Below are 22,412 nucleotides of genomic sequence, written 5' to 3' on the forward strand. Positions count from 1 at the left end.
GATGGATGGATGGGTGGGTGGATGGATGGATGGATGGGTGGGTGGATGGATGGATGGATAGATGGGTGGGTGGGTAGATGGATGGATGGATGGATGGATGGATGGGTGGGTGGGTGGATGGATGGATGGATGGGTGGGTGGGTGGATGGATGGATGAATGGATGGATGGATGGATGGATGGGTGGTTGGGTGGGTGGATGGATGGACGGATAAAACCACAAATGACCTTGTAGTGGATGGAAGATGGATGGATGGGTGGGTGGGTGGATGGGTGGATGGATGGATGGGTGGGTGGATGGATGGATGGATAGATGGGTGGGTGTGTAGATGGATGGATGGATGGGTGGGTGGGTAGATGGATGAATGGGTGGGTGAATGGATGCATGGATGGGTGAATGGATGCCTGGATGGATGGATGAGTTGGCAGATGAATGGATGGATTTTTACATTCCTAGATAGTATAATTCTAGTATAAAAGGTATCGTAAGGTCTCTTTTGCACTTTTGATTGTCAGGATTCAAAGTTTCAATATTTTGAGTCCTCAATAGTCAATTACAATATTTGAGCCCCTATGTTGTGCCAGGCACTAGGGTACGATATGAACAACACCCAACCAGCTCCCACCCAAGGGCAATAACAATCTCTATTGTACCTGGAGTGATCTAATTTTTCTGGGAATTAAGGTGAATTTTCTCTGCTCACAGACAAAGACATCAGAAGCAGCAGCTCTTTATTGAGCACGTACCACATGCCAGGGCCTGGTTTGAAATGCCTGACCAGGCTCGTGTCACTAAGTCCTTACAGTAACTCTCTGAAGCGGGTAACGCTACCGGCACTGTTGTGCAGATCTCGAAATTGAGGCTCAGAAAGGCGAAGTTACTGGCCTGGAGTTACACTGCTGGGACCCAACCAGGCTGCTAGCCCAAACTTGAAACCATCCATGAAGACAGTTCTTCTGGACACTACCTTTGCTCAGGGTGGTTGCCATCATTTCAGAGGCTCTGGCAAATCATACTCACTGTAATATAAGCCGTTAACCATCTGCTGGAGCCGAGGAGAAGATAGCCCTTTAGTAAGGCACACGTCTCCCACTGGGCCCGTGCCCAACGCTCCCTTCTGAAACTGCTGCCAGCCATCCCGCTAACCTTTCCTGTGTGGCCTGGAGACCTCCAAGTTTGTGAGTTGGCCAATTTTTAATTCTGTGGCATGCCATAACACATTAGACATCTACCAGGCACGTTAATATGTACAAGACTCTGGGAAGGCATGCAGGAAATAAACTGATTATGTTAGCCAGTGTCTCCAATTTACTTTGACTCAGAACCCACTGGAAATGTTTTGGGAGGTTAAGAGGTCACACAGAGAAGCCTACACAGGGATGGACAACCAGGCTCAGAAACAGACAGGAGCCAAGGCAGGCGGGAGGGGCAGGGCTGCCGTGTCCGACACAGGTGTCGGAGGAATGAACTTGAGCTGTATTGCCCTGTTTGCATCTCTCTATCCAAAAGTCTGGGGACACAGAATCTAATTGGCCTCGCCAAGTCTGTGCCCAGCCCTTGGCCTTGGGAGGGCAGGACACTCCACAGTGATGGACAGCATCCACAGGACCACAAGGTGGAAACCAGGGCTGTCCCCTCCCACGTGCCCCCAGAACCCAGTTTCTAAGTAATACTCAACAATCGCCAGAACCTGATTCAGAAAATGTTGAATTATGCAATGCGTGTGACAGAATATGACTTCGGATCTTATGACCAACCAAACGTAGCCGCAATACGAGACAGCACATTGCCTCCCAGCCAGGCACACGGAAGCTCCTCACGACCTGTAAGAAACTCGCCGCCTCCGAAACAGAGACACTACACAAGCAAGGTGGTCTTTTGAGAGCCACAGAGGATTCTGGAGACCCTAAGTTTGGCTTTCACGTCCAAACTGAATAAAAATAATGGGACGCTCTTCCCCGACTCCTGCTTCTTCCCCGTGTCCCTCTGGAGGCGGCCTCAGAACTGACTTGGGGGACGTCCATGCAGCTTTTAAACTTACAAACAAGAATTTCCTGCTGCCTTCTCCTCCAGTTTGCTTTGATGGCTTTCCTGGCCATGGAGAGCTACCAAGATTGTCAGTGAACCAGCGAGCTGTTCTCAACAGTTAACAGATGAGAGAAGAAACACCACGCCGAATCGGAACAACCCCCACTTAGTCAGGCTCCCGGGACCCGTAGGAAACTCCACACCACGGCACGGAGTCACAAACCTGGGTGGTGACTTTGCTGGAAAATTGTTCTTTGTAGGAAAATGTGACCAGATATCTGGATAGGCCCTTATGGACAGTAAAACAAAGAATAGTAACTTAGGGAACCGAATTAGGCCTTTGAAGAGTACACGTCTTGCCAAACAACATTAAACATTCTCTTATTACAGGCCGTGGCACTGAGCGCCAGATGTCACAGGCTGGCGTTGAGTCATCTGTGAATCAACGTGGACGCACCGGCTTCCCTCCCCGAAATCGTAGTTTGCAGTTTGTCCCAGGGTTGCCGGGAAGAGCCGAACCTGCATTCGAAGGCTTTGGAACAGGTCAGTCTTGTTGAGATGGGACCAGAGAGGTGCTAACACAGGCTTTGCTTTCCGACTGAAGGGCCAGGTATGAGGTTGGCCCGCATGGAAGGGACAATGAGGAACTACTCAGCAGCCAAGATCAGACTGACAGCTGGGAAAGTGGGAAATTGCTAGCTGCCACCTGGAGCATCTTATTAGAACACAATGGTTCTTACAACCAGGGGGAACTGAACAAGCCTTTTGTGATACCTTTATTTACCTTGAACATACTGGCCCCCTGACCCAGCCCAGGTGCGAGCAGAGGTGGGGAAGGCTCAGGGTGAAGGGCCCCAGGGAAACTAATCGTATTCTTTCACCTCTACCTCTGCGGAAAATCTAGGTGCTTTCCTTGTGTCAGTTTTCTGAATCTCCCCAACAGTAAGGTTAGTGTTCCCTTTTTACAGATGAGGAAAGTGGGGCTCAGAGTGGGGACGCCAAGGGTCCTCACGGGTAGACCTGACATGGGACACACCCTCTCTCCAAGGGACAAGAGACACAGGAAGTTGTTGAACATGAATGACGCACGTTATTGTCACACCATTGAGTAGGGCGGAGAGAACAGAGAGGGATGAGCCTAGGTGGCAGGGAATGGAGAAGGAAAGTAGGTCAAGCCAGCTAATTCCTGAGCCTCAGTTTTCTCCTCTGCCAAATGGGGCTAATGCCATCTTCTTTGCCATTGGGGAAAGCCCAGTGAAGACCAGCCTGTCACAAATTCTCAAGGCTCCTGGAGCATCTCTAGAGTTACCACAAGTCATGTAAGTGTCGGTGTACATTCCCTGCTGGCCTGTGGGAAAGTCTAGGATGGCGTCTTTATCTGTCTCGGCCCCAGCGTTATGTAACGTCCCAAGATCCACGAGTCAATAGACCACAGATCCATTCAAAGAATGTTCACTCTGACTCCAAAATTCATCGGACGAGTGCATCAAGATGCTCACAGCTGTGCTAGATTTTCTGCAAACATGGCCACCAACAGCTCCTCCCACGTCTGTGCCCACAGGCAGCTCTCCCATAAACCGGTGGGGTCTGTTCCCCACCTCTGAAGTCTGGGCTGAGCGCATGCCTTGCTGGAACCGGCAGGACCCAGCGGAAGTGAGGCCCTTCTGTGTCCAGGGCTAAGACGTAAGGGGCTTAGCAGTTCGGTTTCACTCTCTGGGAAGCTAGACGTGGGATCCAGAAATCTGACTGTTGGCTGAAGAGAGAGATCCCATGGCAGGGGGAGGGAGCAGTGGCCGAGGAGGAGGAGGATCCATGAAGGGAGGGAGAGGGAGAAACCAAGCCAGCCCCAAGATGAGGTGCCACGTTGGGTGTTCCAGCCCCAGCGGAGCTCCCGGCTTCATCAGTGACCACAGCAGACACCACAGAGGAGAAGAAGCGCCTGGCTGAGCCCTGCCCGAGCTCCTCAGCGATAAAATGCTTGTTGTTTTAGCTGCTGCATTGTGGGTGGCTTGTTCCCACAGACACAGAACTCAACAACAGTCACACTGTTTACAACAGAAAAACTGAAAACTCACTGACAGGGACTAGTAAGACCTTGTGGCACATCCAAGGGCTGCATAGCAGCTTCGAGGGACCATAAACCTATGCTTCTTGACAAGGGGAAATGGGGTGTTAAGGAAAAAGGTGTCATAAAGCAGAGTGTGTAGGATGTAAATGTATGGGAAAATCAAAATGCTAAAACTGGTGAAAAAAAAGAAACAGAATTTGAGTCCTTCCATATGCATTAAAGAATTGAAATAGGAATAAAAGGCCTCTCCCACCCCTACACCCCAGATGGTTTTATACTGTATTTTCACCAAATTAACCACATTATCAATAATAATTCTTTCTTATAGAAACTGATGAAGAAAATGGAAGAGGGTGAGTTGCAAAACCATGTTGTAAAGCTGACATGCCATTGATTCCAAAAACGGCTGAGGCCAATTTGAAGAGAATGGCCAGCAAACACCTGCAAAGATTATCAATATCCTTAGCCATTAGGGAAGTGCAAATCAAAACCACGATCGGATTGCACTCCACACCCACCAGGATGGCTAAAACCCAAAACAGAGAATAACAAGCGTTGCCGAGGGGGTGGGGAAAGCCCAGGCCGCCTACGCTGCCGGTGGCAATGGGGAACGGCGCGGCTGGGGTGGAAAACAGTCTGGCAGCCTTTCAAAAGATGAAACATAGAGTTACCATGAGCCCCAGTAATTCTGCTCCTCAAGAGAGATGAAAATACATCCAGACAAAATCTCATACACAAATCTTCATAGCAGCATTATTCACCATAGTCAAATAAGTGGAGACAAGTCAAATCTGCATCAACTGATGAATGGATACACAAAACAAGGGAGGTCCACACAAAGGAGTACTATTTGGTAACGAAAAAGAATGAAGTATTGACACGCTACAACACGATGAACTGTGAAAGCAGGACGGTGAGCGAAAGAAGGCAGGCACAAACAACCACACATCATATGGTTCCACTTATATGAAACGTCCAGAAGAAGCAAATTTACAGAGACAGAAAGATTAGTAGTTGCCAATAGCTGGAGTGAGGGAAATGGGGGCGGTGGCTGCTAATGGGTAGAGAGCTTCCTTCTGGGGTGATGAAAATGTTCTAACGTTGAATAGTGGTGTCGGTCCCACAACTCTGAATATACTAAAAGCCCTTAACTGTCCTCTGTACAAGGGGGATTGTACGGTAGGTGAATTTCTCTCTCTGTAAAGCTATATTTTCAAAAATGGACAAGGCCAACATAAGCCCAAAATAGAGAGCCTGGTGCCATCATGGGAACAATATTTTCAAGGTGTACACACCTGTGCATGGAGAGCCCGTGCACACCCTCCAGAGCTCCAGCAACAGCTCGCTTTGAACTATGCTGCTCCCTCTATGCACGGACGGCGATATTGTCCCCACGTAGCAAGCTCCTCCTATTTCTGGAAGAAGCGAGATCCACAGGGGGCAACATATTCCCATGTTCTACTTGATCTGCTGATTAAAGAAACAGCAGCAAGACTCTGAAGGTCAACATCTCCCCTCCGGAGACCCAGGCCCCCCCAAAGCTCTGCTCTCTGGGAGGCGTGAACGGCCGCTGACCCCAGCTCCGAGGCGGCGAGGATGTTAATGTTTAACCACCAGCCTCGGGAGAGGGTGTTGCTGGGGCCTGTGGCCTCCTCCTCCAGGGACACCCATGGGAACCAGCTAAAACCTAACCCACAAGGAGATGCGGGACGAACCACACCGCCACCAGCAGCTCTCAGCCCTGTGCCCCTGGAAAGTTCCACCACAGTGGAAAAGCAGGTATTTTAAAGTCTCCAGCGTGGGAAGGTGGAAAGTCCTTTTTTTGCCCTCTGGCTCCCCAGAGACTATTTAGAGACTCTGATCTCAAGGGCCTTCACCCACGACCCACTCCCGGAGCATCAGATTCCCGTGTGGGAGGCAGGATGCCACCCCTTGGAGGAGGGCCTTGGAGAAACCGTCCACGCTCTGCATAAACACAGCTCCAGGGAACACAGCCCTGAGACAGGCCAAACGGCGCCAGGATGGGGGTCTGAGGGTTCTGCCGGCCCCGGGGCACCCCAGGCTGGAGCAGGAGCCACCTGGGTGACCCAGCGCCCACTGCCTCACCTGGGACGTCCCTGTACAGTCCCTGGACCCAGTTTCACTCTCCTTCCCTCCTATCCCGTGGGACTGAGGGGAAGACACCTCCTTCCACCTCCTGCCCGTGGGTCCCAGCCGTCCAGGGTCTTAAGTGCTAAACAGGACCTTGGAAATCTACTCCGGCTGCTTTAACTCTGCTCAGGAGAGCAGTCTCTGTCTTACGTGCAAGTCACTGGTTGCTGTATGGGGATTAGAACTCCGGGCTGGGCCTCCGTCCAGGGTGGTGTGATGGAAAACACTACTGCCGTCACAGCCCAAGGCCCAGCCAGACTCCTCCGCGGTCCCTCAGACCCAGCCCGTCACCTCCAGGGAGCAGAGGCGAGCCGGGTTTGGAAGGGCCACAGTCGAGGTCATCCAAGGTCTCTCCAGGCGCCTGGCTCGTGCCTGGTGGCCTCAACACCCCAACGCCGTGTCCCGGGCACCTACTGTGCGCCGAGCTCCAGAGCGACCCTCTCTCACCTAATCCTTCATCACACAGTCCTGATCCCCACTTCACGGACGAGACGACTGAGGAGCAGCGGAGCTGGGAAGCGTCCTCAGCCAGCGAGCGGCAGCCCCGGACGGGAAGCGACGGGGCAGCACACGGAGCCATCCTTCACATCAGCGCCCCGCCAGGAATGCTTCCCGCGTTAGGGGAGGAGAGAATCCAGGAGAGAGCGTGGCTGGCCCAGGGCCACGGGGCCCCCCATCACAGAAAGGGAAACGAACTGCAGACCACGTGGAGGCAGCGTAACCCCCTCAAGGAGGTCCACATCCTGCTCTGCAGAACCTCTGCGTCTGCCAACTCACCCGGCAAAAGGGACTTCGCCGACCTGATGGAGTTAAGGGTTTTTGAGATGGGAGATGATCCTGGATTGTCCAGGTGGGCCCCATGTCATCACACGTGTCCTTAGACGTGAAAGAAGGAGGCAGGAGAGTCTGAGAAGGAGATGTGAGGCCAGAGCGATGCAAATGCTGGCCGGGCCACGGGCCAGGGAAGCCACGCCGCTACAAGTGGGAAACGGCGAGGGACTGGATTCTACCCTGGAGCCCCCAGAAGGAAGGCAGCCCGGGGGACACCTTGATTATTAGCCCAGCAGGACTCGTTTCAGAACCCTGACCCCCAGGACTGTCAGAGAATAAATCTGTCATTTTAAGCCTCTAAATTTGTGGTGACCTGTGGTGACAGCAGCCACCTCACACTCCTGAAACCCACTCTGACCCCTCCCGTGTCTCAGGCGCTCTGCTTGGACCCAGACGCAGCAGCCAGCCGGGCTCGGGGGCCGGGGCTGTGAGCGCATTGCACAGGGCGTAATTAAACCCTGACGAGGCGGCACGAAGGAGAGGAAGCGTCCTCCAGGGGCGCACACGAAGGACAGGACTACACATGGGGGCGAGGGTGCTCAGGGAGGATGTCCTCGGGAAGCGTCTGCCCAGGGAGGCCAGAGGGATGAGCAAGGCTAAGGCAGCCAGAAGGGCAGGAAGGGTGTTCCAGCAGAGGGAACAGAGTGTGCAAAGCCTGATTAAAGAGGCTAGGGAGGATAGGGTGTGTGTGCAAGGAAAGCACAGAGGTGGGCGGTGGCCGGAACCTGCAGGGCCTCTGGCCCCAGGAACATTCTGGTCCTAAGACAACTGGGAAGCTGGGAGGGGTTTTAAGCAGGGGATGGAGAGAATGGGTTTCACCACTAGTGGTGACCCCAGCCTCTCTCCCTCACCCCTGCTCTGACCCTCACCCTCACCCTGCCGCTCTTAGGAAAGCTGCAGGGCTGGACATTTTAAAGCCCTGCATGTTATGAACTGCTGCTGGGCCTCAAGAACATTCCTCAGAAGGCGAAGGGCAAGAGCGAGAGTTGTCCCGGGCTGACGTGATGTCAGGGAGGAGAGCGGGCATGTTGCTGCGCAGGACGAGGCAGGCTCGGGGCCAGCAGCCCGCTGCGCACCTGGAGCCAGCCCAGCTGGAGACACAGCCCTGCAGGGAGGCCCGCACGCACATCAAAGCAGCCCACAGAGGGAGGCGGGCGTCGCCCTCCCGAGCCCCAAGCTGGGCAGGACCGACCCAGGTCCCTGGCACCCCACCTCGGGCTGCAGGGAACGCCCTGCCTCCTCCAAGTCACCCAACATTCGCTGGCATCCGCGGATGGGAGGACAAGGTCAGGAAGGTCCAAGGCTTTTTAAACACACTTTCTTTAAGACTCTCATATCCAGGAAGACTAAAGTTAAGTCATTTGGGAGAAAGGTGGAAAACACACAAAGAAGCCCGAGACCCTCCCCCCAGCCAGAGCACGAGTCGCCAGCCCATGGTGTCCCCACCCCAGGACCCTCCGTCTGTCTGTCTCTCTCCCTTCTCCGGACCCCACTCCCCGCCTGGGCCTTCGCCGGAGGGTCAAGAACACTCCTGTGTCGTCCCCACAGTGGCGTCTGCTCCAGCAATGGGGTGCGCTAAAGAGGCTCTGGAATGTGTGTGTACATGCGGGCCACAGGGCCAGAAGGTGGAGGCGGAGGAGCTAAACACAGAACGCTCTTCCCCCATCAGAGAGCCACCTACCAGCGGGAGAAAAGAGTCAGGAGGTCTGAGTGGAACCCAGGATCTTCTTTGCAATGAAGTCCCCAGGGTGGTCCTTGAGTCACACTTTGGTGGTCAAGGATGTAGGCATTAACACACAAGGCTTTGGGTCCTAGGAAAGCTACAGTGAAATCCCTGTGGAGTGACCCCAGAAGCTAAGCTCTGTCCTTCAGTTTCTCTTGTTTGTAAAGCGGGATAACAATGATGATGGTTCTCAGGATGGGTTAAACGGGATGACACAGTCAGGATGCCAGCACAGAGCAGCGGCTCACACTCCAGGTTGGGGCAGACCCCACTCTCAACCACATCATCCTGACCCTGATTCGAGGCGCAAGGATCTTGGACCAGGCCTGGCTCCATGACACCGCGAGAGCTTGTGAAGCCTGCGAAGCCTGCGAGGCCTGCGAGGCAGTGCTGTCACCCCCGTCACAGGAGGACACTGAGGCTCAGGGAAGCCTGCAGACACTCCCACTGTGGAGGGAGGGCTGCGCCCGGAGGGACCTCGGGGGTCCTCCTCCCACCCTGCCCGCGCCCCATGACGCATCCCCAGCCACCTGCATGGGTTTTCACAACCCAAATCTGAACACACAGCTGCCCTCCCTTAACCCCTTTATTAGCTCTTAGGATAAAAAGCCAAATTCCTTAATGTGTTCCTTCAGAAGAGAGACCATGTGACAGATAGTCCAAACTGGGAGACATTGGGGAGAGAAAAGAGGCACCATTAATAACTCCAGATGGGCGTTTAATCACCCTACCTATGAGGCCCTGGGTGTCCAGCCCCCCGTCTCCCCAGCACCCCCTCTCACACCACCCTCCTCCCACCTGGCCCCCACTGTTCCAGCCACCCTAGCCTGCTTTCAGGCTCTAGCCTTCGCACATGCTGTTCCCGCTGCCTGGAACACGGTTCCTTATCCTTTGCCTCCTTCGGCTGCTCATCCTCAGCTCCCCGGGGAAGGTCCACAGAAGCCCCAAGAGGCGCATCTCGTTAGACACCCTCAGTACCTCTCCTTCCAGCACTCAGGCTGGAGTTCACATTTGTTCCTACGGCACTTTGGGTTTTCTTCTCTCTTCACCAGAGTTTAAGCTCTTGTGGGCAAGAACCGGTCCTACTTTGCTCAACACTGTCATCGCCCCAGCACCGAGCGAACAGCATGGCGCGTAGTAGGTCTCAAACACACGCTGAATGAATGTGCGATCTCACCTTTGGCACATTCTTATCAGCCAAGGAGGTTTTCTGGTGTCACTTTCTGCAGTTTGTGTTATTAAAAGAAAAAGAGTGAATGTTTTTTTCAAATACTCAGGCGCCTCCAGAACCAGCCGTGCCCTGTGCCCACAGGAGCCCAGGCTGCCTGGTCACACACACTGGTCAGGCCCCGGGCACCTGCCCAGGCCCACCAGTGTAATCAGAGGTTTGCCAAGTCACCCCCAGCTGAGCCCCCCGTTGGAGGCTGCCCGGCTGTTCGGCCTTCTCTGCCTCCACTTCTGCGCCCTCCTCATGTCACCAGGGCCTGTGGCTTTATCCGCATGCATCAGGGGGAACCAGAGGCCACAGATGGGCAGGGAGCCACAAGGGGCAAGAAAGCCAATCTCAGATGTACTTCTGAACCCAACTCTATTCCCTCTTGCTTAAGATCCCAGGATTTGGGCCCCAGAATTTCTGGAAAACTGGAGACCTGTCATTGCAGCTCGACCTCAGTGTCATCCGTACGGAAACCAAATGCTGCAGGGTGAGCCGTGCTGGTGTCTTCCCTGCTCAGACACTGTGATGACACATAAGGACCTATGCAGCGCCCCCAGAAAAGCCAGGCCAGCGGGGAGCCCCGAGCAGCCTCGGAAGCAGCCCTGGAAATCCCACGCTGCTGGGCGGCTGCGAGCATCTGGCATCCTGGAGGTGGGCAGGCGAGACGCCAGGGAGGGGAGACTCATCTTTCGAGACTTTCCCTGCTTGCCCCATTTCCTCCAGCCTCCAGCTCCAGACCAAAATAGAATGAGGTAAATGTAGCCTCTTTCACGCACACTCAAGGAATAAACAAACCAACGCAAACACAGTGTTCATGCTGGGTCATCTTTCCGCCCTTTTTTTTTTTTTACAGAACCACAGGCTGTTTTAAGGTTCCCAACCTGGAGGCAAAAAAGTTCAGGGCATCGGACAGATGACGGAGGGAGGAAATGACCCTGACAGAGGAGTCTGCAGCCAGAAGCAAGTGCTGCGATGACAACTCCAAGATTTTCAACAGAAAGGCCAGGTCAGAACAACGTGAAGTGGAGTGGGGGGGGGGGGGGGATGCCTAAGGCTCCCCTCTGACTGGATCCTCAATCAGAGCGCTGGGAGGAAGGGGGGAAGCAGAGGAGAGGGCCGGCACTCGGAGGGCACCTGCTGGGCCAGGTGCCACATGCACCTCATGCCACTGAACCCCGACAGCCCTGCCACGTGGATGCCCTCATCTCCCGTCATACTTCGGGAACCCCCAGAAGCAGATCCGAGTCAAGGGCTGAACGCCAGTAGTTTGTCTGAGAGGTGACCCCAGGAACCACCTGGAGGAGGGCAGGAAGTGAGGCAGGGTTGGAAAGAAGCCAAAACAGGGACATCTGGGGCTCACACCTGCCAGGCCCTCGGGGACGCTGCAGAACACAGCTCAGCGTGGTGTTTCCCAAGCCGTGAGCAAGGGCAGAGAAAGCCCTCTGGGAGAGGCCAGTGGCCAGGGCCAGCAGCATGCCTTGGGGCTTGTCCAGTGGGCTTTCCCTCCCAGCTGCCACGCCCACTTCACCTGTGAGCATCAGAGTGGAAGTGCCCAGGCATTGACATCCCTCCCCTCCTTCCCAGAGCTTCTCACCCAGGGGCAATTCTGCCCCCCAGGGGACCTGTGACAACATCTCGAGATGTTTTGGGTTGTGACTTGTCATCTCGTGGGTAGAGGCCAGGGATGCTGCCAGCACCCCACAGCCCACAGGAAGCCCCACCACCCAGAACAGTCCCCCTCAAATGTCAGGAGTACCAGGGTTGAGAAACCTGCCTTAGGTGATACTGGCGGATGTGGACGTACAAACGCTTCAGCTCCTGGACCCCTGCCTGGGGTGAGGGGTGCAACTCTGTCCCCTGCAGGAGGAGGGAGACAAAGTCACCCTCTGCGGGACTCTGCGTGGCACTGCCCCCTGGCCCAGTGGCCCACCTTCCCGGGCACTCTTCCCCCATGCCTCCACCTTGGGCTTCAGGGAAACCCTGAGACTGGTGACCAGCAGGCTTCACTCGATGGCCACTTCCCTCCGCTAGCAGTGGCTGCTCACGCGGGGGAGCAGCACAAGGGTTCAGGCCAAGTCCAGGTTCACAGGAAGGAGTGCGGGGCTCCATTGGCAATGCCTGCCCTGGGTGCGGAAGGGGAGTGGCGGCCTGCGTGCTGGAACACAGGCCAGCTGTCAGCTTTCCTGCCTCCATTCTCAGAGTGGCAAAACGCAAAGCCACGGCACTGTGGAGGAATAAGGAGAAAATGGCAGTGACGGGGGGCTGGCGACCAGAAGACAGAGGAAGAACCAGCGTTCGGAGGAACCTCGGGCTTTTAGCAGATGCCTACTTCCTCTGGAACGTGCACTAGCCAAGCACTTCCCTACCACTGGTGACTCCTCTAAAACGTATCTTCCCGGCGAGCCTGCCTCCCCATCGTTACCGGGTTCATGTTTGAGCAGACGCTCTTCTTCCCAGCTACAGATGACCGCTCACGACCAAACTGAAGAATAGTCCTTCTCTTTGTCTCCTGCCAAAAAGGCTAAAGCAATTACAGCCCTGATATGAAACACAGATGTTCATACATTTGGAAAAAGAGGCTCCTATAGGCGAGCAGACGCCCAAGCATGAAGTGCTCTTGGAATTAAATCGCCGGATCAAGTGCTACAGCCAGCCCCCAACACTGAAGCCGGTTCTCCCCAAACTCATTCCAGCGCAGGGAACCTGGGCCCTGGCACCCACGCTGACAGCCCCCCATTCGCAGATGAGAACCAGTCCACCCTTGGGTGCCCACTGGCATACAAGTTCTAAATAATATAATTATAATCATCAGAGGGAAACTTCCCTGAGATCGAGAAGTATTATAATTATGGGCAATTTTCACTTTTTGGAAATTGGGCTCAGATGCTGAAGGAAGATTGCAAACGAGGCGTTCTCGGGTTTCAGTTCTGGAAGAGAGAACATGCTGGAAGGTTTGTTGGGAGGACCGGCCCACGGCTAGAGATGCTGGGAGAGTGAGAAGAGGGACCAGAGCTCCCTGGCTGGCACACACTCAGCCGACCGGTACCTGCCGCGCACCGCCTCGTGCAGGCACTGCGCAGGTGCTGGAAACGCCTCACTCGCTGCAAGAGGATCTGTCGACTCAGGAGGACGGCGCCCTAGAGGAAGGCCCGATGGTTCTTCCATCTGCCCCTGCACACATGCTTTACTGAGAGCCTACTGTGTGCCAGGCTCCAGGTGCAAAGGAAACGACAGTGAGCAGAACAGGGCAAACTCCCACCCTCCCGGAGTGTCCATCGCTGCCCGTGCTGCTGAGCACCCACACGGTCAACACAGCTCCATTGCGACCTCCGCTGACGCTCCATGAGGCTCAGCGAGGGTCCCCAACCTGCCCAAGTTCACGCAGCTTCCAAGTGGTGGCGCGAGAGGCGGATCCAGGTGTCTCCAAAGCCAGCGGCCTTGACCTTCTCGCTGCGCGGCATTGCGGGGACAAGCTGGCGGGTCTTTTGTCTTCTCTGCCTCAGTTTCCTTGTGCGGAAAATACAGTTTCCCCACCACTGCTCAATTCCCAGGATTGCCATGAAGAGAAAGGAACATGTGTATCCACTAGTCAAAGAAGAAAAACAAATGTGACAGGAACCGACGCAAGCTTCCTTTCTTTAATCCCAACCTGGCACGTGCCTCAGTCTCCTTGTCTGTAAAACTGGGCGGGTGACGGCCCCTCCCTCGGGGCTGCGACAGGAAGTAGTACAGAGCGTCCATTGCATGGTAAGCGCCCAAGACAATCTGCTTTGTCATCACTGCTGCTCACGAAGGCAGCCATCTCTTCTCTCAGTTCAGGGAGGTGACATCGAAGGGGAGGCATCTGACAACCTGAGCAAGCAGGTGACGCTGCGAATTTGGAAGGCATAGGCCAAAGGGATGGAGATGCCAAGCGAGCAGCCTTGCCCACAGGCAGGTCTGCAAGGGGAGCGGAGTGGCCGCTTTACGGGGACATCTGCTCAACCCGACCTTCAGAGGCAGCGAGCGCCGAGTCCACGTGGAGTGACCCAACGGCTGGACGCAGATGAGGCACCTTGTAAGGCTCCTTGATGTCGTCACCTGCACGCTCCTCTCCCGGAAAGGCATCCAGCTCCCATCCACTCACCTGGGGGACCCGACACTGCCCTATCAGCACGTCCTCAGCACTGTCCTCAGGAGGGGAGCAGGAGACGAGTCTCCCCTCGTTGAATGGATGAAGTGACTCGTCCAAGGTCCCTCACATCCTCAAAGGAGCAGGCAAGTCCACTCTGAGGAGCTAAAAATATCCGTGCCGAGGAGATACCAGGACCAACGGCGTCGGAATCCTGGGGCTGGGGCCACAGCACCCGATGTTTTACTTATTACCTGGCTTTGAATTCCGCCTCTAGTGTGTGACCTTGGGAGGGTCATGGACCGCTCTGTGCCCCAGTGACCTCATCCACAAGACGGGAGGACACAGACTCCTCGAGGTTGTCACAAGGAGCACTAGAGGCTGCCCGTGACTTGCTACGTGCCCTCGACACTCCAGCGCTCAACAGACAGAATCCGTCACCACGAACGCCCCGACTGCGGCCCACGTCCTCCCTGCAAAGCCAGTTCGGGGATGAATTATGGAAGGAAACAGAAGACACAAAGATCAAAAAGCCACCAGGTCCACCAGATGGCCTTGGCCTGCAGGACAGGAAGCCAGTGGGCCATCTGGTCCCAGGATGCTGAGCAGGGCAGGCCGACGGTGCTTCGACCCGCACCGACTGTACGGCACCAGCAGCCTGCCGCCCCTGCCCATCGGGGTGTCGCTGAAGGCAGGCTTTCCCAGAGTGTCCTGTGGACATGTGAGTGGACCCCCAGAGAAACGGAGAGGCCTTCAGGGCCCTTCGCTCGCACTCCAGCAGCTCTGCCTAGATTTGGATGGGGGCTAGAGAAAGGCAGCAGGGAAAAGTGCCAAGGCCTCCTTGACCGGGCCGCGCTCTGGTCTGCTCTCCTCTGACCTTCTGGGCCCTTCCGGCCGTGCCCTGGCAGCTAGCTGCTCCCCTGTGCCCTCTGAAAAGGCGACCGGGGAGCTGAACCGGCACCTCCTGAGAACGCAGCTCAAAACCAGAGCTCACAGCCTGGGGCTGGGGTGTAGTGGGAGAGCTGGAAGCCAGGAGACGCAGAATCAGGCATGTAGGCCTCCAGAGCAGCAAGAAGGCTCCAGAAGCCTTAGGAGTCAGAGCCCAGAGATCTCCACCCTCGGCCAGCCCCTTCCCTGTGCCTTGGACTGTCAGTCGGGGCCTGGACCACACTTTGGGCTCCGTCCTGTGGGAGAAAAACAGTTGTCCCTGAGAGATCAAGCCAAGGGGAACCTGGGGGCCTGGACTAGGGGCGATCTCTCCCCTCTCTTCTCTCGGCTCATAAGACGGCTCACAGGTGAGAGAGAAGAGAGCTGTCAGCCAGCTGCTCACGGCCCTGGCTGCACAGGGAATCGCCTGGGAGCTCTAAAGAAATCCTGATGGACAGCCCCACCCCCAGACTCTGATGTTTCCACAGCTGTAAAAACCCTGCAGGTGATCCTACTGCACAGCCAAGGGCGAGGACCACAGCCCGGGACTCACATCGCCCTGCCTGACCCCCAGTGAGGAAACAGTACACACGAGAAGCGCTGTGGTCCGGCCGGGGCCGAGGACGTGAGCACTGGAGTCTAAGACCCGCGTTCAAGTCCCAACTCTGCCAGTTTCTAGCTGTGTGATCTCCGGTAAGTTACTTCCCCTCTCTGAGCCTGTCTCTACCACCTGGAGAAGGGGATAGGAAGTCTTCTGTAGGATGGTTTCAAGGTACAAGAAGAAGCTGAAGTGCTGGCGCGCAGTCACATCCAGTAAGCGCCCAACGACGGGGAGCCTGGAGCATGGGGTGGGGACGCGCTCTGGAGTGTGACCATGTCCCTCTGCCCAGACACGCTCACGGTGAACGAAGTCAGATAAAAGTCAGAGTAGCGTTACCAAGCCCTTAACCTTTCACCCGATGAAGATGGGGAGGCGTCCAATGACCCGCTGTCCTGGGGCCCCGGGTACGGGGACTGCAATGCCCTCCCACCCAGATGACCTCAACACCCAGCACCCCCGCACCTTCTCACCCGCCTCCACAGATTGCAATCATAATGCACCCCTGGGAGCTCATCAGAAACGCAGGAGCTCAAGGCCCACCCCAGCTGGCTGACCGGGTACCCCAGTTCTCCCCTGACCGCGGGGAGCCGTGTCACTGAGCTGAGCCAGTAAAGGGCACAGATCGGCTGGGCTCGGGTCCGGGCAGCTCTGAGCGAGCTTCCTTCTCCAGAGAAGGCGGGAGTCGCAGCAGCCGTGTGTGCTCCTGCTGGGCCGGGGGCGTGGGCTGTTGAGACCCTCGACATCTCCCCAACGTGGGGGGCTGGGAGCCCTGGGGAGGGCCGCTCATGGGGCTGTGGGCAACAGGTGCGCCCACAAGCCGGGCAGCACGGGGCACAGTGCTCGCCCCCTCCCTCCTCATTGCCCCGCGGGCTGCCTCGGGCTGAAGGAGGCTGGCGAGCAGCCTTCCCCTCTGGCCCGTCATGGGGACAGCTCCCCCTTCCACAGAGTGACTCAGGCAGCAGCTGATCCAATCTTGGCCCCAGAGACCACTCTGAGGTCACCCTCCTGGCAATCAAAGTCCCTGAGACGGACCAAGGGATATTTTGCATCCAGCTGCCAACATCATCTCAGCCTTGGCCATGACTGACTCCCTCTGCAGGTTCTGCTGTCCTGGCTGGCCTGCAGCCCCCAGGGGTGACTCACACAGCAACCACGTCCCCTACAGATGGGGCAGCGCTGCAGGGAGCAAGCTTGGGACCCACGGGGGGAGGTAGCGGAGTGAGGATGGAAAATGCTCAGTCCAGGTTCCACAAATGAAACCGGTTAACTAGTACAACCACCACTCCAACACCCTCTCTTTCAGCTGGAACTGGAGTCTGAGCCAAGGGGGACAGACATGAGTGTAGCTCCGGGAAGCCGGGCCCCAGCTGGTCTGGCCCTGGGCCTGGGGTTCAGAAAAGGAGGGAAAGACTCTGATCCCTCGGCCCCACCACGATCCTCCTAGCAAGGCCCCTGGAGCCAAGACCACCATCCCCAGACCTGCCTCTCAGGTCCCACCCACCCCACAGCCCATCAGCATGCCTCTCCAGCTGTCTGGGGCCGTGCTGCAAGCAGGGCCCAAGGGCCGTGGAAGGCCTCCAGCTCGGCTCATTATCGGAATTTAATCTGGATTCTGAGAGATCAAGAGGACTCGGTGGAAAGTGGCTGCCACAAGGGGAGAGACACCGAGGCCAACCCAAAGCCGGCTAATCCCCGGCACCCTCAGGGCTTTCCTGGAGCTCAGGCAGAGGCTCGCCAGGGAGCCAGATGTCCCAGCTCTGCACAGCTGGGCGGCCGGCAGCAGAGAGGCCAGGGCTCCCCTAGCAGGGGAAGCAGGCTGGCCAACCAGCAGGGCGGGCAGCAGGGGCCAGATGTGGGCTTATCCAGGGCATCAGATCAGGCCAGGCCTGCAGCTCGCAGAAGATGCATGGCCCCAGGTTGGGAAAACGCAAACAAGAGCTCCACCCCCACCCCCACACAAGCTCAGGCCTTCATCCAAGCTGAGATGGCAAAATTAGCGAGTTAGCAGAGAGGGGGACGGCGGTGCCACAGCTGGACCCGGAGCTCCCCGCTTTCCTAAGAAGGGCTCTCTCCAGTCTCTGCAATGAGGATGATGATGATGATGATGGTGATGCAATGGTGATGGTGGTGGTGGATGATGGCGATGGTGATGGTGGATGATGGTGACGATGATGATAGTGGTGATGGTGATGACGGTGATGGTGGATGATGGTGATGGTGGATGATGGTGATGGTGGGTGATGGTGGATGATGGTGATGGTGGATGATGGTGATGGTGATGGTGGATGATGGTGATGGTGATGGTGATGGTGGATGATGGTGATGGTGATGGTGGATGATGGTGATGGTGATGGTGGATGATGGTGATGGTGGGTGATGGTGGTGATGATGATGGTGATGGTGGATGATGGATGAAGGTAGTGGTGGATGATGATGGTGATGGTGGATGATGGTGATAATGATGATGGGGTGGTGGTAATGATGTGATGGTGATGGTGGTGACAGTGATGGTGGTGATGATGATAATATTAGTGAACTTGTATTGAGCACTTACTATGTTCTAAGAAGGTATGTCAACTCCTTTTATCCTCACCACAACCTTGGGAGGCAGATTCAGTTATGACCCTCATGCTATGGAGGAGGAAACTGAGGTTCTGAGGGTTCCTACTTCCCAAGGCCACACTGGTACATGGTGTTGGTATTCGAATCCACACTCTTAGTAACTGGGTTATCCCACTTGGGGAATTACATAATAGGCTCATTTTGCTTCTGGAATCAAAAACAAAACAACTCACCCAGAAAAAAAGCCAATAAATAATTTTTTAACAAAAATTATAACCTTTTAACTTCTGGAGAATGAGGACCTTGCTTCCTTCTTTCAAATATAGAACGGAAATTCAGAAATCTCAAGACAGCAGTCCCTTACCCCCTCCCCTGCCTCTCACTCCACTCCCTGCCCTGCTCCACACTTTGCACCTGCCATGTCAGCCCATGTCGGTTCCTAGAGGGCAGGGACTTGGGTCTGGTGACTTCCACCGGTGCACGGCGCACAGCAGGTGCTCAGAGGGTCACTGACGAGGGACTTAGTCTCCCAGCAAGCCAGAAGGGGCATCCCCAGATATCTCCCGCGGCCACGCTGCTCGCGGGGGGCACTGTGTTAACCCGCCTGGGCTGCCTGCCAGGGAGCCGTGGACAGCTGTCCTGCCCCTCCCTCTTCCAACCACAGCGACTCAGGCCTTCTCCCCTGCCCAGGACTTCTGCATCCACCGCATGGATCTAAGGCAGAGTGGAGGAGGTAGCCATCTCAAGCCATGATGGAGCCAAGCGCCCACAAAGTCAGCAGGCTGACATAGGCACAAACAGGAGCAGCTGCTGGCAGCCTGGCGGGGAAGCCAAAGGCCGTGCTTCATCTAAGGAAGGACCAAGTGGTCACCATCAGCTCCCTTCTTTCCTTCCTAGGACCCAAGCATGTCCCGCCTTAGGATGGTGGCGCCCCTCGCAGTCCCCCTGAGACACTCCCCCCCGCAACATTGCAGGTCCTTGTTATCATTCAAACGTCCCTAGCTCAACCACCCATCACCTCATCAGGCCATCGGTTGATTTCCTCGCTTACTTGGTTACTGCCTGTCTTCTTCACCCCCTCTTCTGGGTTGAATTGTATCCCCTAAAAAGATGTGCTCAAGTCCTCCTCGTACCTGTGACTGTGACCTTATTAGGAAACCAAGTCTCCGAAGATGTAATTAGTTAAATAAGATGAGGTCACACTGGAGCAGGGTGGGCCCCTAATCCAAGATGACTGGTTTCCTTCTAAGAAGAGGTGCAAGGAGAGAAAGCCCTGAGATGGCAGAGCCGTGTGACAACAGAGGCAGAGACTGGAGCGACGCAGCTGGAAGCCAGGAATGCCGATAATCCACAAGCACAGTAGTGGCTGGAAGAGGCAGGAAGGACCCCCAGCACCACCCCCACAGGTGCAGAGGGAGCGGGGCCCTGCCGACATCCTGATTTCAGACTTCCAGCCTCCAGAACTTGGAGAGAATAAAGAGCTATTATCTTAAACCACCCAGTGTGTGGCACTTTGTTAGGGCAGCCCCAGGACACTAGTACACCCCTCTGCCGACATTTTAGACGAGGTCCCTGCCCTCGTGACCCGATCCGGCTTGCTCCCATAGTCCAGCTCAGAGACCAGCGCCTGGCACGGAGGTGCTCAGTGCTGGCAGAGTAAATGAACCGCTGGGCTCCCATCTCCCTCCCAGGGCCATGAAGGAGGCGCCGTGCCCCCCATGTTCATGGCAGGGTCTCCAGTCTGTTCCCAATGCCTGGAGTAGAGTGGGCCTGCACAGGAGGTGTGGCACCAATACGTGGGTACACCTCTCGCATCAAGGGCAGTGCCTGAGGATGCTGGCAGTCCTGCAGCAAGCTCTTGCTCATGGGAAGGAGGGGCCAGCATTGGAAGCATCCCAGCCGACCCCAACGGCCACCGGCCGGGGAGGGTGGACACATTCCTGCACCGAGAACTCGGAGGAAGAGCCGCGGAGGTGACACTGAGCCAACCCCTCCAGTTCAGTTCAGCCAAACCTCTCGGGGCAGCTGCGTTCCTGAGGCTGAACCTCATCATGGAGATTTCGGAGCAGGTTTGGGGAGCCTGCCTAGAGGCCCAGGGCGTGAGCAGGGGGCGGGGTTTGCACCAATGGGCCGATGGAGTCCTACTGACAGGCTCTGGGTACCCACCTCACCCCAGTTAATCAGCCCTCTGGAGAAAAGTCAAACATACGTTCCTGTTCGAGAGTCTGGGGGATCTGTCAGCATTCAGAGCAAAAATATGTCACCTCCCCCGCCCCCCGAGGATGAACTCCATGCTGCTTATTGTAATTGGGCCTGGGGTCAGGGCACAGCCCTCCAGGGTTAACTGGAGCAGCTGGGTGCCGTTAGTAAGATTCAGAGGTGACTGCCAAGGCTGTCTGTCACCTCCCCTGGGCCCCAGCCTCTTTCCTTCCCGTAACACCCCTTCCAGAGGGCCTGCCATCCTCTCTAGCAGGAAAGCAGAACAGGGCAGCGCATTCACGTGGGGCTCTGAAATGCAAATTTCATCCACGCTGAGCTGCCATTTGTTGCCCATCAGACTGACAGAGATCAAATCAGTCTGATAAGAGACGGTGTTGGGAGAACACACAGGAAACAGGCCTCTGTATGTCGCTGGAGGGAGCATAAACTGACATAACCTCCAAGGAGAGCAGTTCAGCAAAATCCATCACTTACTGCCGTGTGCGCCCTCTGACCCCACAATTCTATTTCTAGAACCGTATCCGACTGATAGACAGGCCAAGTGTGAGATAACGGGCCGACAAAGTTATCCCCCTCCTACCCCGCGGTCAATAATGGAGACCCACCAAGTGCTCGCAGGAAACTGGAGAAGCACCCGGCAACCCACACAGTGAAGTGGGTAATTCACAGAGCAGGGAGCCTTTGAAAGTGACATGGAAGGACTGTCCGGGTTCACCGTCTCGAGGTACGGGCGAGAGCGTATGACGAGACACCCTTTGTGAAAATGCAGAAGCACAAACACATTTGCAATCAAGACGCCAGTGGCAGAGGCTGCCCGAGGGGTGGGCGCTGGGCGCAGCGTGGGGAGAAGCCCACTTCCACTGTCGCTGCTTTTCTCTCTTTTGAATTTTATACCGTGAACGTGTCTTACTATTCAAAAACGAGTTTTTAGACAAAATATATTTTATAAGCCTGGGCTCAAATCCTGCTTTGGCCATGCTCTCTCTGGGTGGCCTCAGGAAGTGACACACCTTTTGCGTTTAGGCCTTAATTCTCTCCATTTCACAAAGGAGGCACCACCTCGGGGGACTGTAGTGAACGTGAAACGAGGTGACGGATGCGAGTGTCAGAAACACTCAAGGAGAGTCTGGTTTTCTTAGTATTTAAGGAGACCTCCAAAATGGCGTGCTTAGCAAAGGAGGTGGTCAGGGCTCCTGTGGCCCCAGATGTGGTAACAGGTGCCCGGTCCAGCCGAAGATGCTAGAACTTCCCCACAGAAGGAGGTGCCCACACCATCTTTCTTCCATTAATCACCAAGGAATACCATCAGTCTGATACGTCCAAAATCCCAGCCACCCAGGACGGCCACGTGGTCACGTCCACCTCGGGACTTTAGAATGTGCTTGTAAGATGTTCCAGCACATTCTCTTAGCCTTCTGGCCTTTCAGAAGACGTTGAAATCAAATGGTCTCAAGAAATTAAAGTCTTTCAACATGAGCGTGTGGTTCCTGACCTCATGATTTCTGGAAGGCTGAGAGTTCTCAGCCTGTTTCTTTTTGGTTTGGGGGTTTTAATCGCCTCACGTTGTATTACAAACGGCCACTGTCATTGGCTGCCTGACATCACGCGCTGGGTTTGAGAGTGATGAATGGGACGGAATAGACCCATAAAATGTTCTTCCTCTTCCCCATCCCCCTCTCTTCCATGCCCCCAAAAACAAGCCAGACCCAGACCACCCACAGACACCCACATAGCCTCGGCTCCCCCGGCCAACCCCTATCCCTAACTGGATCCGCTGAGGGTGATAGCTTTAGGAAACAGCACACACACCATACGCCTTATTTAGAACAGACATTCATACAGGGCCTGGCACAGGGTTGGCGCTCCTGGGTGGGAGACTCTGTGATTGCCCCTGTCCCAAAGGGGCCCGCCCTCCACCAGCCCTGCCTCCCCTCTGTAGCCGGGGGAGGCTCAGCAGCCCTCCCGGCACCAACAC

The 22,412-nt window shown here is 55.7% G+C and overlaps 1 protein-coding gene across 1 annotated transcript in view; it reads right to left on the bottom strand.

Annotated features, from left to right (window-relative positions):
- The window catches only part of BMP7 (bone morphogenetic protein 7), an 85,226-nt gene that overhangs the window by 30,740 nt on the left and 32,074 nt on the right, over nucleotides 1-22,412 (bottom strand). The gene's annotated exons all lie outside the window — the stretch shown is intronic.

Source organism: Equus quagga, chromosome 12 (assembly GCF_021613505.1).
Source record: "Equus quagga isolate Etosha38 chromosome 12, UCLA_HA_Equagga_1.0, whole genome shotgun sequence".
In the NCBI taxonomy this organism is placed as follows: domain Eukaryota; kingdom Metazoa; phylum Chordata; class Mammalia; order Perissodactyla; family Equidae; genus Equus; species Equus quagga.